The 13,298-nt window shown below is 38.1% G+C and overlaps 1 protein-coding gene across 1 annotated transcript in view; it reads left to right on the forward strand.

Moving 5' to 3' along the window:
• The first annotated feature begins 11,535 nt into the window (after positions 1-11,535).
• The window catches only part of LOC132142517 (neuroligin-4, X-linked-like), a 157,670-nt gene continuing 155,907 nt past the window's right edge, over positions 11,536-13,298 (forward strand). Inside the window, exon 1 of the mRNA XM_059552449.1 lies at positions 11,536-11,833. The gene's annotated coding sequence lies outside the window, so the exon portion shown is untranslated. The remainder of the gene's footprint in view (positions 11,834-13,298) is intronic.

The raw sequence follows: 13,298 nt of genomic DNA on the forward strand, positions 1-13,298 counted from the left end.
GAGGAGATCTGTGTTTTGTTGGCATCTGAGGAAAGTGCAGTGCATTATATGCCATTATCACATTTTACCGGCTAGGATATAACGGTTATTTTTATTTATTTTTTTTTATTTTTTTGCTGTTTAATACACTTGGCCAAAATCTCATGATATAAATGATTAAGCACTTATGCATAGGATATTTAAAACGTGTAAAAGTATATCAGCTAGATGGCAAAAAAACTACTTCTCCAGTCTTCAAACACACAAAAACAATAGCCTTTACAAGATATAGTGTTTGAGTAAAGAAATGCTGTACTATTCAAAATTATTTGTTTACCCTTGCTTTGCGAATAAGTGGAGATCTGTCTCCTCTAGGCTGTGCGCAGCGCTCAATCTGAGTGGAGGCAGGGTCAGTGGCATAGCGGACGGGCCCGCAGGGCACGCACTGCGGGGGGGGGCCCCGCGTTGTAGGGGGCCCCCCAAAAATTTACTCAAATAAATAAAGCGTTTTTCTAACGTGAACGTATAGGACTTTTATTTTGGTAGTAATTGAGCCTACCGTGTTTGGCGATTATGACCATATCTGTTGTCCTTATATCACAAGGCCTTGCTGCATCCTGAGGCATCAGCTGTCATTTCACGCAAAAACGAGCACGTATTGTGAAGCGCCACTTTGATGAAATCGCTGAGGACGAGCGTCTCACAGACCCCGAGAAAATGTTCAAAGTTGGTGTTTTTTAACCGTGCATTGACACAGCTGTTTCCCAGCTCAAACAACGTTTCAAAAGCTTGAATACAATAGCGAAACGATTCCGCTTCTTACGTCCAGGTGAACTCGTACATGCAACTGATGATGAGTTGCCTGCTTGTGCCGAAACATTTGCAGTGACTTGCAACGATGATATTTCCTCCGAATTTCCATCACAGTTGCTTTCGTTTCGAAGTGCCCTACGTTCTGAGATAAAAAAAAAAAAACTTGAAATGGGTTCAAATAAATATCTGGCAGAGCTGCTGATTCTGAAGCATACATCTATTCTACCAAGTGTCACGGATGTGGCTAGAGCTCTGAAGCTTTTTTTAACCGTCCCCGTCACAGTGGCAAGTGGCGAGAGATCTTTTTCTAAACTAAAACTAATAAAAACCTGCATGAGAAGCACAATGAGCCAGGACAGACTTTCTGAACTTGCGATACTCAGCATTAAAAGCCAGCACGTGCGTCAGATGGACATAACAGACATTGTCAAGGACTTTGAGCAAAAAAATGCTAGGAGAAAGGGGCGCTTTTGAGGATTTTAAAGGTAATATATATTACCTTTATTGAATGTTAAACGTCATGAATCTTTGTTGTATACTGCAGATAGAAAAAATATTTTGACGTCATGTGCTCCCTTGCATTTTAACAAGTTAATGTAATTGCTGTTTTATTGTTGGTGTCATTGTTTGCGCTACGCCACTGGGCAGGGTAAGTGACGAGGTTTCGCGAGAGCTTGCGGATCCAATGGCGTTACAAAGTTTTACAAGCTCCTTTAAATACTTATCATTGGTTAAATATTTCTAAAACCCTGTGATTTAAAATAATAATAACAAATTATAATAGAGCTATGAATTTTGGATAGTTTTTCATGGCACATATCTGGCTATTCTCTGTCTGCCATACTGAAACGCCTCCAGGGGAGGAGGGGGATCCGCCAAAATGAATTTTGCACAAATTAAGCCCTGGGTTTATTAGACCGCTTCATTTTCTTCATCAACTGCGCACTTGCCTAACGTAACGTAATGGCGACCTAGAGGGTGCCCCCAACATATTTGTTGCTGGCCATGATATGCATCCAGGTGAAATGAGAATAGCACATTTTTATGCTTCACTTTGGAAGTGTTATAAGGAAGTTTTAACTTATTTTCATCTGATATGCCAGATTCAGTGTCAGTGAATCAAAATGTTATGTCATAATTATTAAACATGCAAACTGATACAATGTCAAATAAGCATGCAATTACACACACACACACACATACACACACACACACACACACACACACACACACATATATATATATATATATATATATATATATATATATATATGTATATACTTATAGTTCATTTACATCACCTGATTACCTTTATCTTATTAAATTATTAATAAACCAATAGATAGATAGATAGATAGATAGATAGATAGATAGATTGATTGATAGATTGAAAAGGAAAGTGTAATTGAGGGATGCAATTATTCATACACCATTGGAAGGAAAGAGCCACTCATGAACACAAACAATATCATTGGTCTATAAATTATTAACAGCTCAGGTCAAACCACATCATCCTTATCCATCAAGATGTTCCGTTTTGACATTAATCTTTTTGCCCCCTTTACCTTCCGTATCTGCTGCTGCTGAAGGATAGCACTTCAGTGCTTATTTTAGCCGCTCTCTGAATATGGAGATCCTTCAGAATTGGACCACTCAATCTGTCCATCAGCACTTGTGAGACTGGCAGATGTCACAGAGGATTCATATCAAATATTTAGCATGGAAGAGCGATGTGGAGTGCTTCTGTCTTGTGTGGGATGATCTGACCCTGTGGTCAGGGTCTGGGCAAGATTGTTCTGTGAGGGAAAGGTTGCATCCTCTATGTGTCATTTTGCATCTTGCATTGCCCTTTTTTTACTCCTTACGTCCATGTGAGTGACGTTGAGGTGATGCAGAGCTGGTTAGTATTAGTAATTAGTAAAACTGCTATGAAGAAATGTTCTCTCTCTCTCTCTCTCTCTCTCTCTCTCTCTCTTTCTATATATATATATATAATTTATTATTTATTTATTTATTAACTGTCATTGATGCTGGCAGCACATAGAAAGGCAGTCAACCAAACAGGCCTGTGAGGAATATTGGGGAGTCCAGGAAGGCTGTCTTGTCAGCATTCTTAATCTTTGTTAACTTAGCCAGAGGTGGTGCTAAAGAACCACCAGGTTGGCGATTGTTCGACCGACTGCTTGGGTCGCTGACTAAGTACAGATCAGAAAGATTGTGCTGTGCAGCCCCTTAAAAGCAGAATGATCTGGCCAGACTCATCCATGGAGCGGAGGAGTTTGGCCTAGAAAACCTGGAGGACAACCATCATATTGAGAGCAGAACCAGCTTGACCAACTGCAGAATAGGCTCTGGCCACTATGGTCAATATCACCCTACAGGGCTCACACAGGGTGGACAGCCTCCTTAATGGATTTTGCACAACAATTCACATTAGAAACTGCTGATGACACGGAGTCATTAGCAAAATCCTCCTCAGACACTTAAAATCCTCCCTTTTGGAAGGCTAGATGCAGCTGCACAAACGTTAACAAATCAGCTTCAGTATTTTGAGATATATATTGAGTTACCCCCAAGCATGATTTCACACAATATAAGAGCCTGACAAAAGGGACCGATGGAGAAAAATTTAAGTCTCATTTTACATGGATGGAATTTTCTTGAGAATTGAACTTGAAAATAATCTTATCAAGTCACATCATTGACTTGTGACATGGTTTTTACAATTTACATCTAGATAAAATTGATAAAGAAAATTGTTGAGTAACTTTCTCAGAAAAAAAAAAAATCTTGTAAGGTCGGTCAGAGGAAGTTAATAAATTATTATTTATTCATACATACATCAGCATTTAACTGCCATATTAATATTCATCGAGACTAAGAATCCATATTTATTATATAAAGTAGATGTATTATAGATATGGGAGTAAAATTCTCTCGGAATATCTTACACAGATTATCTGGTACATGCATGATGTATAGCAGTCTAGCAGTGTAGCACACACTGGTCAGCAGCACATCACAGACAGACAGAGAGCCGCAGAAGTGAAGCCCTCCCTCCATTTCCAGGTGTGTTCGTTTTGGTTTCGAGGTGAGTTATGAACAAAAGACTAAGCTACCTGTGCCTCGAAATTACAGCTAATTATCCAAAAGACAAAAGGCAAATATACTTGCTGCCTAGCTACCATGTAAGTTAGCCCAAGTTTAAGACAATAGGAAGTTTGGTTAGACCAGTGTGCATTATTTCACTGAATAATTCAGATTATTAAAATGTATCTAGAATGATCACAAAATATGATATAGGGGCAGAAATTTATATATTTGAATAATTGCATATAGTCAATCAGTATCACGCGGAAACTGAGGTTGTTTTTTTTTTTTACCAAAAGCAACTTCAATTGTGATAAAGACCTATTGATTTTGTTCAATAAACACAAATTTAATATTAAGACACTTACATTGTAGACACAATATTGACTGTTTTTGCTCTATTTCGTCAACAAATATAATTACAATTTGCATCTCTGAGCAACATGATGGTGTTTTGTTCCTGAATGAATCAACCTTTTGAAGGATTTGGTTCAGTCGCAATGACTCACTTGTGAAAGTGACTTGCTGCCACCAACTGACAGTTTTACAATTTCACATTTAAAGTATTATTTATTTATTTATTTATTTATTTATTTATTTATTTATTTATTTATTTATTTATTTATTATTGAATAATTTCAAATATCAGTATTCAACGTTTTATGTTAAAACATATCAAAAGTGTATTAAAGTATTTGTAACTGCAGGTTAAAAACATTCATGTCCTGCATTAAATGTTTAAATGCATCTAAATGTCCCTTCTAATGCATCTTCTGTATTTTCTCTGCTTTGCAAAGATTAGTTTTGTCAATACTGATTTAATTTGCTTGGTAACAGCCCAAATGACTTAATATTCTAATTGACTTATTCAATTTAAGAACTTGACTGAAAAGATGATGCGCTCTTTTAGGAAAATGACTTTATAAAGGTAAAAATGCCCAAAAGGTAAAATATATATGTAAACTTATTGAAAAATATATTTTTTCTATCACTGCTGTGAACTGATCACCACACAGAATATGAAGAATATCAAAGACTTTAGGAGACAGCTGTCCACGGTAGTCCTTAATATATTAGCATAATAACACACTCAGCACTGCCCCTCACTTCCCCAAAAATGGGAACAATTCCAAATATCAACATATGTATCTGGTCCATATAAATATGTATATTTATGTATGTGTAATGCATTTCTGGACATATATGTCATGTACATGTATTTCCATCATGTACATGACATCCATCCATATAAAAATTATTATATAGATTTTAAAATAATATGTGCATATATATATATATATATATATATATATATAAATACTATGGGGATTTTATGATTTTATAAACTTCATCTACCCAGAAAATGTATGTACAGTATGTGAAAATAATATTTGCCTTATAGGCAGCATATATGGCAATATCACTTATGATATAGGGCAGTAAGACTTTTCCATATGGGTTGCAATTCAACCATTTCTAAAAAAAAAAAAAAAAGAATAATAATAATATTTTTTTGTACAGATACATTCAAAGCTAAACAGGGATATTGAGTATTTAATCTCCTTTGAACTTTTTCATGATTGGATGCATGCTAACAGTGTAATTTTTCACTATGCCTCAGCCAAACGTGCTATTTAATATCAAATCAATACAAACAGTTCTATATGTCAAGTACAGGACATAAATTATTAAAGAACAGTCGGCTCAGTCTTTCTGTTACTCTCATTTCTTTTGATGGGCGCACTTCAAGTGTAAAAGCTTATATGCTATTTCATACTGCCCATAACACTTGGCCAGCTCTCAGCAGCCATTGATGCGGGTGTCATGTCTGATATATCACAGGCTTTCCGCTAGAGAAATAGCGATTGTTACGTGGCTGCGGGATACGGCTAGATTAAATGTGTGTAACTATGTTTGGGGTCAGCAGGCACTAGAAAGATCCCTGCTATTAGACTGGAATGAAGGAGACAGTGAGGCAAAATGAGCTGCCTTGACTCAGTTGCTGCACAGGACGTGGGAAAATCTCAGAAATGAGAGACGTGGAAAAGTTTCTGTTGCTGGGTTACTCAAATATAATAGTGGTGGAAGAATGGGCTGGAGTCTCAGCACTGACTGTCTTATCATTGTTAAATTAACTTTTAACATCAGATTTATCTGATTTAACATTTAACATATATATATATATATATATATATATATATATATATATATATAACTATATATATATATATATAAAATAATAATTAAAAAAACAATCTCTTTGAAAAATCTTTTTCAGTCTCAGCCAGAGGCTGGAAATATTTATTTCCTCAGACTTTCACTTGGGAGACAAAACTATAAAGTATCTGGTATATGATTATCTTTTTTTTTTTTTTAAGTACAGTGTTATGAAGAATAGGGAGTAAATCTACTCACATTACACTTGCGTGGGCCCTCGGTTGCCATATGAATCCATTTGCTGCCCTGAGGCAACCAGCTTCATCTGCGCCGGGAATTTGAATGCCTGGAGAAATGACCGCCAATGGTCTTTGATCTAAGTCTCTCGTGCATGATTGTATCTTTGCAATCTGAAGCACTTAGGCAAGCTCAGTAATTTTCACTAAAGCCACAGCACCAAAGTGCATCAGCCACTGTTGGTAATTGTACCTTCCAAGCTGTACAAATTACATAACGGATGCCCTTTTTAATCTGAACTTCCAATTACAGCTGCAATCAGTAATAATAATATCATACATTAAAACAATTTAGTTAATAAATGACAGAAGCTTTTCCAATAAAGAGAGAGCTTTCCAGAAAATAGCGTCCCTTGTCATCCTAAAAATGTCACAATATTCTTGTCTTGTCTCAGTAAATCTAAAGTTCAGTGTCCATATGTTTGCCAGAAAAAGGGATAGCAATATTTAGCAGCAATTTTTCTGTATATGAAGTGATTTACAAGTTACCTTTATTTTTATAGTGCTTTATTCAATACAGATTCACAGTATTAAACAGAAAAAGTAACAGAATATGAAATGCAAATTTAAAATATGATGCATATACAAGATTGTGCTATAAAGCAGCTGTAGCAAGACAATAGTTTCATTATTCTGCTCAAGTAATTTAACTGTTGATTCCAACCTGTCCTCCAACCAATACGCCCGTATAGGTCGATTGTCCAAATCCATTACATTGATAGGTAATCATGCTATCATGGGTTCGATCCCAGGGAACGGATGTGCACGATGTGTATGCTCAATAAATCATAATTTAGCATGATTTCTGTGAGGGTTAGGTTTAGGGGTGGGGTTAGGTATGGTCATTCGAACGAATAAGCCACCTAGTAAAATATGTAGGAAATACTGTGAGATCGGTGTAAAAAGCCCACACATTGCATTTAAATAAACGTGCGTTTTGATTGGTAATGACGTTATATGTCATTTCATGCTGACAGACGCAACGCGATACTGTCATTATTTTTACTTAACTTTAAAACGTAAATATAGGTCGTAATAAGGTGCTTGCACAAACGACCTATATGGTCGTTTTTTGTTGGAGGACAGGCTCGTTGATTCAATTCAATTCAATAAGTTTCAGTGTTGCAAAATTCATCAGTTATTAACATATTTAATTTGGCTATAAAGTCAAGACAGTGATGTCATTATTGTCACAGCCAGTTGTTGGGGTGTCCAGTTTAGCCATCAGAGGGCACTAATTTTGTGTCATTATTTGTGTGCTCTGGACTGTGTTTCCCATAACCCTTTCGTTATTTGTTCATTACTACCATCTGTTTATCATTGACTAATTTGCCTCACCCTATAGATACCTTGTTAATTTTGTCTTCAGTTGCATCAGTATTGCATTCTGTTCCTGTGTTGCTTTGTTTCCTGTTTTTTGCTCATCTGGATTAGTTTTTTTTGGACTCTGAGATTAAAACTTTGAATGGATCTTTTCTGTGAGCATTCCGTGACAGAATACTGACTCCAACATCAGTTCCAGCAATTGGGCAGTGTTGTCTGTTTTTCTTTTGGACCTTGGGCATTCAGATTCTTCCTCCAGCCACTAGCAAGGAGCGGATGGCACAATTTTTGTCTTTGTTGGCTCTGCGCCAGCAGGGGATGGAGGTTGGAGGTTTTGCACAATTTTTTTTTGGACTTTAGCAGTGGGGCTGGATTACAATGATGCGGCTTCCCATTGCAGTGCCCCCAGAGATGCCAGAGTTGGCTGTAACTTCTCCAGAGAATAGTGAAGCTTCCCTATCTCTGACCCATAAATTTAGGGTGAGAATGAGGAATACAGCTAAGTCTGCTCCTGTGGTCCCAAATCTGGTGGTCCTGGAGGACCAGACTCCTGTGGTTCCAAGTCTGGTGTTCCTGGATGACCCAACTATGGTGGTTCCGATTCCGGTGGTTGTGGGGGATCTGATTCTGGTGGTCCAGAGTCCTGAGGTCCTGGATGACATGACTCTGGTCTCAGAGTCCATTTCAGAGTCCGCTTCAGACTTTGAGTCTTCAGAGTTTACTTCAGAGCCCACTCTAGTCATGGAGTTCTCAGATTCCAATGCAGAATCTGCTCCAGTCTGTGAGTCCTCACAGTCTGTTCTAGAGCCTGCTCCGGTCCAGGAGCAATCAGAGTCCACTCCAGAGTCCACTCCAGTCTATGAGTCTTCAGAGTTTACTTCAGAACTCACTCCAGTCGAGGAGTTATCAGAATCCACTCCAGAGCCTGCCCCAGTCTGTGAGTCCTCAGAGTCTATTCTAGAGCCTGCTCCCATCCAGAAGCTCTCAGAGTCCACTCCAGAGCTTGTTCCAGTCCAGGAGTCTTCAGAGTCCACTCATGAACTCGCTTCAGTCCGTAAGCCCTCAGAGTCCACTCCAGAGCCCACTCCAGTTTGCGAGTCTTCCGAGTCCACTGTAGAATTGAGTCCAGTCCAGAGCTTACTTTATTTCATAAGTTCACTCCTAAACTTGTTCCAGTTCAAGAGTCCACCAGTGAGTTTGCTCTAGGTCCTCTCGAGGTGGTGGGTTCTGCTGTGGAACCCCTCGAGGCAGCGGCATCCACTTCAGCTTCCCTCTGGGTGGTGCTGTTCATTCTGTGGATGAACTGTCCACCTGTCTTGTTACAGCCGTCAAGGCTGTTACTATCGAATCTGTGTTTATCTTTGCAATACTACATGAGTTGCTAGGATGTTGATTGGCCCTCTCAGCTCCTTTGAGGTGGTAATCAGTTCCACCTTTGCTGTCTGTCAAGCTCCTGGTTTTGCCCTGGTCATCCATCAGCCACATTAAAAAAGTTAACAGCTTAAGTCATTTGTGGATTAATGCGTATTGGAGACACAAACCGTTTAAAACGATTCAGTTCGATTTGGGGAACTGGTTCAAAAAGATCCGGTTACATCCAATGATTCGTTCGGTAACCGGATATCACAAACTGCTTTGTTTTGAACTCTCTCACAACAGACAGGGAAGAGAAGACAATGCTGAATAAAGTCGTAGTTTTTGCTATTTTTTGACCAAAATGTATTTTCGATGCTTCAAAAAATTCTAATTTACCCTCTGATGTCACATGGACTACTTTGATGATGTTTTTCTTACCTTTCTGGACATGGACAGTATACTGTGCACTCATTTTCAATGGAGGGACTGAGAGCTCTCGGACTAAATCTAAAATATCTTAAACTGTGTTCCTAAGATAAACGAAGGTTTCACAGGTTTGGAACGACATGAGGGTAAGTTATTAATGACACAATTTTGATTTTTGGGTAAACTATCCCTTTAAACTACTTCAGTATGTGTGCGTTGAATTTATTTAATCCCCGAGTTTCACAATTTGAGTTGAATTTCTGAAATAAATGAAAAATTCTAATTTATTGAGATACGTGGCACTACTGCTCTTTAAGTATGCTCAGACTGCTCGCAACCCTCCCTCCCCATTACAAGCATGAGCATATTACTGTGCACCTTCTGGTTGTTGTCTTCTTTGTTTCAGATCACTAAGGCTTTCAAGTCCTGTCTGGCATGGACCTCACTGCTGAGAGTCACTCATCCTCATAACCAAGCTATAGGATAGATATCTTACTGCCACATCTACACGATTACCACAGTTCACTTCAAAGACATTATTAAGTGTCTTAATTGTCATGTATTTCCGAGCTGATGGTGCCAGAGGGCTAATGTTTAAGCTCTTGTATGTTCAATTAATTTTGGAGCAAGAGCCCACGTATACTGCCAAAGATAAATGCCAAAGTGGTCCTGTCTGAAATGACCTTACTCCGATAAAAGAAAACGGGTTACTGCGTTTACATTACCAAGTGCGTTTTCAGCTTATTAAGCATAATCGGCTTAAGAACGTGCATGTAAACATGCTCAGTGTGTGTTCTGGACTGTGTTTCCCATAACCCTTTGCACTCATTATTAGTCAATTTTTGCCAGCTGTTTATCATTGAGTCATTAGCCTCACCTTATATATACCTGGTTCATTTTGTCTTTAGTTGTGTCAGTATTGTTGTCAGTAGTGTTCTGTTCCTGTGTTGCTTTGCTTCCTGTTATTGCTCATGTGGATTTTCCTTTTTTGTTTTTTTGTTTTTACTATGATCTTTTGTGTGAGCATTCCGTGACAATTATTCAACTCCGTCCAAATTTTTATTCTCATCCAGTAGTGCCAGTTATGTCAGTCCGATAATATTACGGATTATTAACTAAGCAAGCCAAAGGGGACGTTTGCAAGAAACCCAAACTCCATCAATTGACAGAAATGGAGAAGAAAAACAATGGAAGAAACCAGTCATTTCGAGAGTGCTGATATTAGTACTGGAGAGCTTGCACTGAAAATCACTGAAAAAAAAAAAAGTACCTTTCCATTGGTCAACACGGCAATCTTATTTTTCTAATGAAAATTTTTCTAATTCATTTTTTTATTATATATATATATATATATCTGAATCACATAGTTTCCTGTTAAAATGACTGTTAACACACCTTTAGAGTTTTCAGATACATTTTCTCACTTTCAAGAGTATATTAAAAGAGACCTGGAGTGGACCACAAGCTGTGTTTTGGGAAGGTAAATCTCTGTGAAAACCCACTTCACTCATACACTATTCCAGACTTTGTGTTCAGTCTTTACTTTGCTAGTCAAACATGCAGTTTGGCTTCTTTTGGAGCTACTTTTACTGACGGAGGAGAAAAATATGAACTTACTGACCAATTGCTGTTTAAAAAGCAAACTTCTTGATGTGTAATGATCAAGTGCGTCATCGTTACCACATTGCCGTGTTTATATTCAGTACAACAGCACTCATACTTGTTGCTTAAATCATATCCACTATACAGCTGCAACCCAAAACAATCAATCCACTGCTATATTATTATTATTATTATTATTATTATTATTATTCCTTTATTTCAGACTTTTCCACATCGACGAAAGTAACAAAATACGAGACAATACAAACATAAATGTACATGCCACAACACTAAATATTTAATTCAGCGCTTCCAATAAGTCGGTCAAAGGGTAATAGTGAGTGTGGACATCTATTGGTTGTAGGCATTGTACATTTAAGTTAGTGCAGTCCAATGGGGGGGGAGAGAGAGAGAGAGAGAGAGAGAGAGAGAGAGAGAGAGAGAGAGAGTCGCCTGATACAGCCTCAGTCTCTCCCCCTTTAATCTCTTTTTTTTCCAGTCAGTGCTGCCTCTTTCTATGGAAACAATCAGATTATGTACAGTTCACTGTTCCTCCGCAATGATTTCAATGAATTGCTCAATCTATATGGGTAATTTACATCAGATATGTTGCCGCGTCTCTGAACAGTAACCGGTGTGCCACCTCTCTTTCGGACGGCAGCATCACGTTGGATTTTAAGAGGGGCAGAACGGAGTTAGATTTTTTTCCCCTTGTGTGGCACATGAATTTCGCCGTACTTCAGTAAGTCGGGGCGGCAGGACAGAAGCCGTACAATGCAGATACCGCAAAGGTAAGCCATACGAGCAGCTGGAAGTGAAAGTATCTCTATTTAGTGCTTTATCCAGAGTTGAAATGTTTGCCTGACGCCCCGTACACGCTTATTTCTAACTGGATCCCTTGTTTTTTTCCCCCGTCTCTCCCTCTTTCTCGCTCTCTGAAAACGAACGTTTTTTAATTTGGCTACACGCGCTGATTTGCATGAAAAAGGCTGACCGTACAAACTGTTTGAGTAGTTTTTGAGCAATTCAATTTGGGTGGACATTTCTTCGTCATCGAAATTATTATTATTATTATTATTATTATTATTATTATTATTACTCTGCTCTCCACAAGTAGTGTCAGAATCTACATTTAAAGATGAAGCGCAAGTAGCCTACATGTATTAGTCTTTCATATGATGTAGGCTACCTACTTAGCAGAGGGGAAATAATTTTTATTTATTTATTTATTTATTTTTTTGTACCAGAGGGTTCGTGTGGCAGAAGTGTTCGGTATTACTTACCTGTGGCTAGCCGAACCTCGGTACAGTGAGACACTATGTTGGTTGATGTATGATGTTGTCTTCCTCGTATGTTCATTACGGTTGACATCCATTTGCGCGTTAAGCTTTTGCTCTGTGGCGGCGATAAATCTTTCGAGATTTCATTTCTCGAGAGCCATAATTTCGGGCCAGGATTTGAGAAATATGATGCTATTACTTTAAACACACTATAAAATATATAATTATGTGATGGGACACTTAAAAGGTGAGCTCAGACTGAAGATGACTTAGTTAACGTGGCGTATTTTGTTACTTAACTTTCGCCTGGCTCTAGGGTTACAGACGCACTATTCTCATGAAAAGATGCGGCGAGTCCAGACTTTCATCACGGGGACCACTGTTTCAACCCAAACTGTCCCGCTTATACAACGGTGAGCCACAAGGTGGTACTGTGGGCATCTCCTGCATACGTGCGTATTTTGGGACGGGGTCAGGGGAAATTGGGCCGCCTCTCGAACATTTGCACTGTACAGTATTATAACCTTAACTTCTGTCATAATGCAACTGCGTGAGATTATAGTGTCGGTTTAAGTGGAGAAAACTAAACTGAGGTGCCAACAAGCTCAGTCTCTCTATAATGCATCCATAAAGACATTCATTAGCTGTAGCCTGTACTAATGTAAGTGTGGGCTGAATTTGAAAAACCTGCTGATGAAGTAAGCTATTTAGGTAATTGTGTAATACATGCCCAGCACAGACATACTTCATCCATTGTGTTGGCATTGTCCTTGATATTATTTGTTGACTTGTAACTTGCCAAACAATGTTTTTTAAATAATTTAATTATGTGCTGTAATTTAAGATAGCCTGAAGTTTACCATGTGGGGCAATTGTCTTGGTGTCTCCAGGCCTATATATATATATATATATATATATATATATATATATATATATATATATATATAATTAAAAATTTAAGATATATCTTTTTTTT

This window comes from Carassius carassius, chromosome 6, assembly GCF_963082965.1.
Source record: "Carassius carassius chromosome 6, fCarCar2.1, whole genome shotgun sequence".
Taxonomy (NCBI): Eukaryota; Metazoa; Chordata; class Actinopteri; order Cypriniformes; family Cyprinidae; genus Carassius; species Carassius carassius.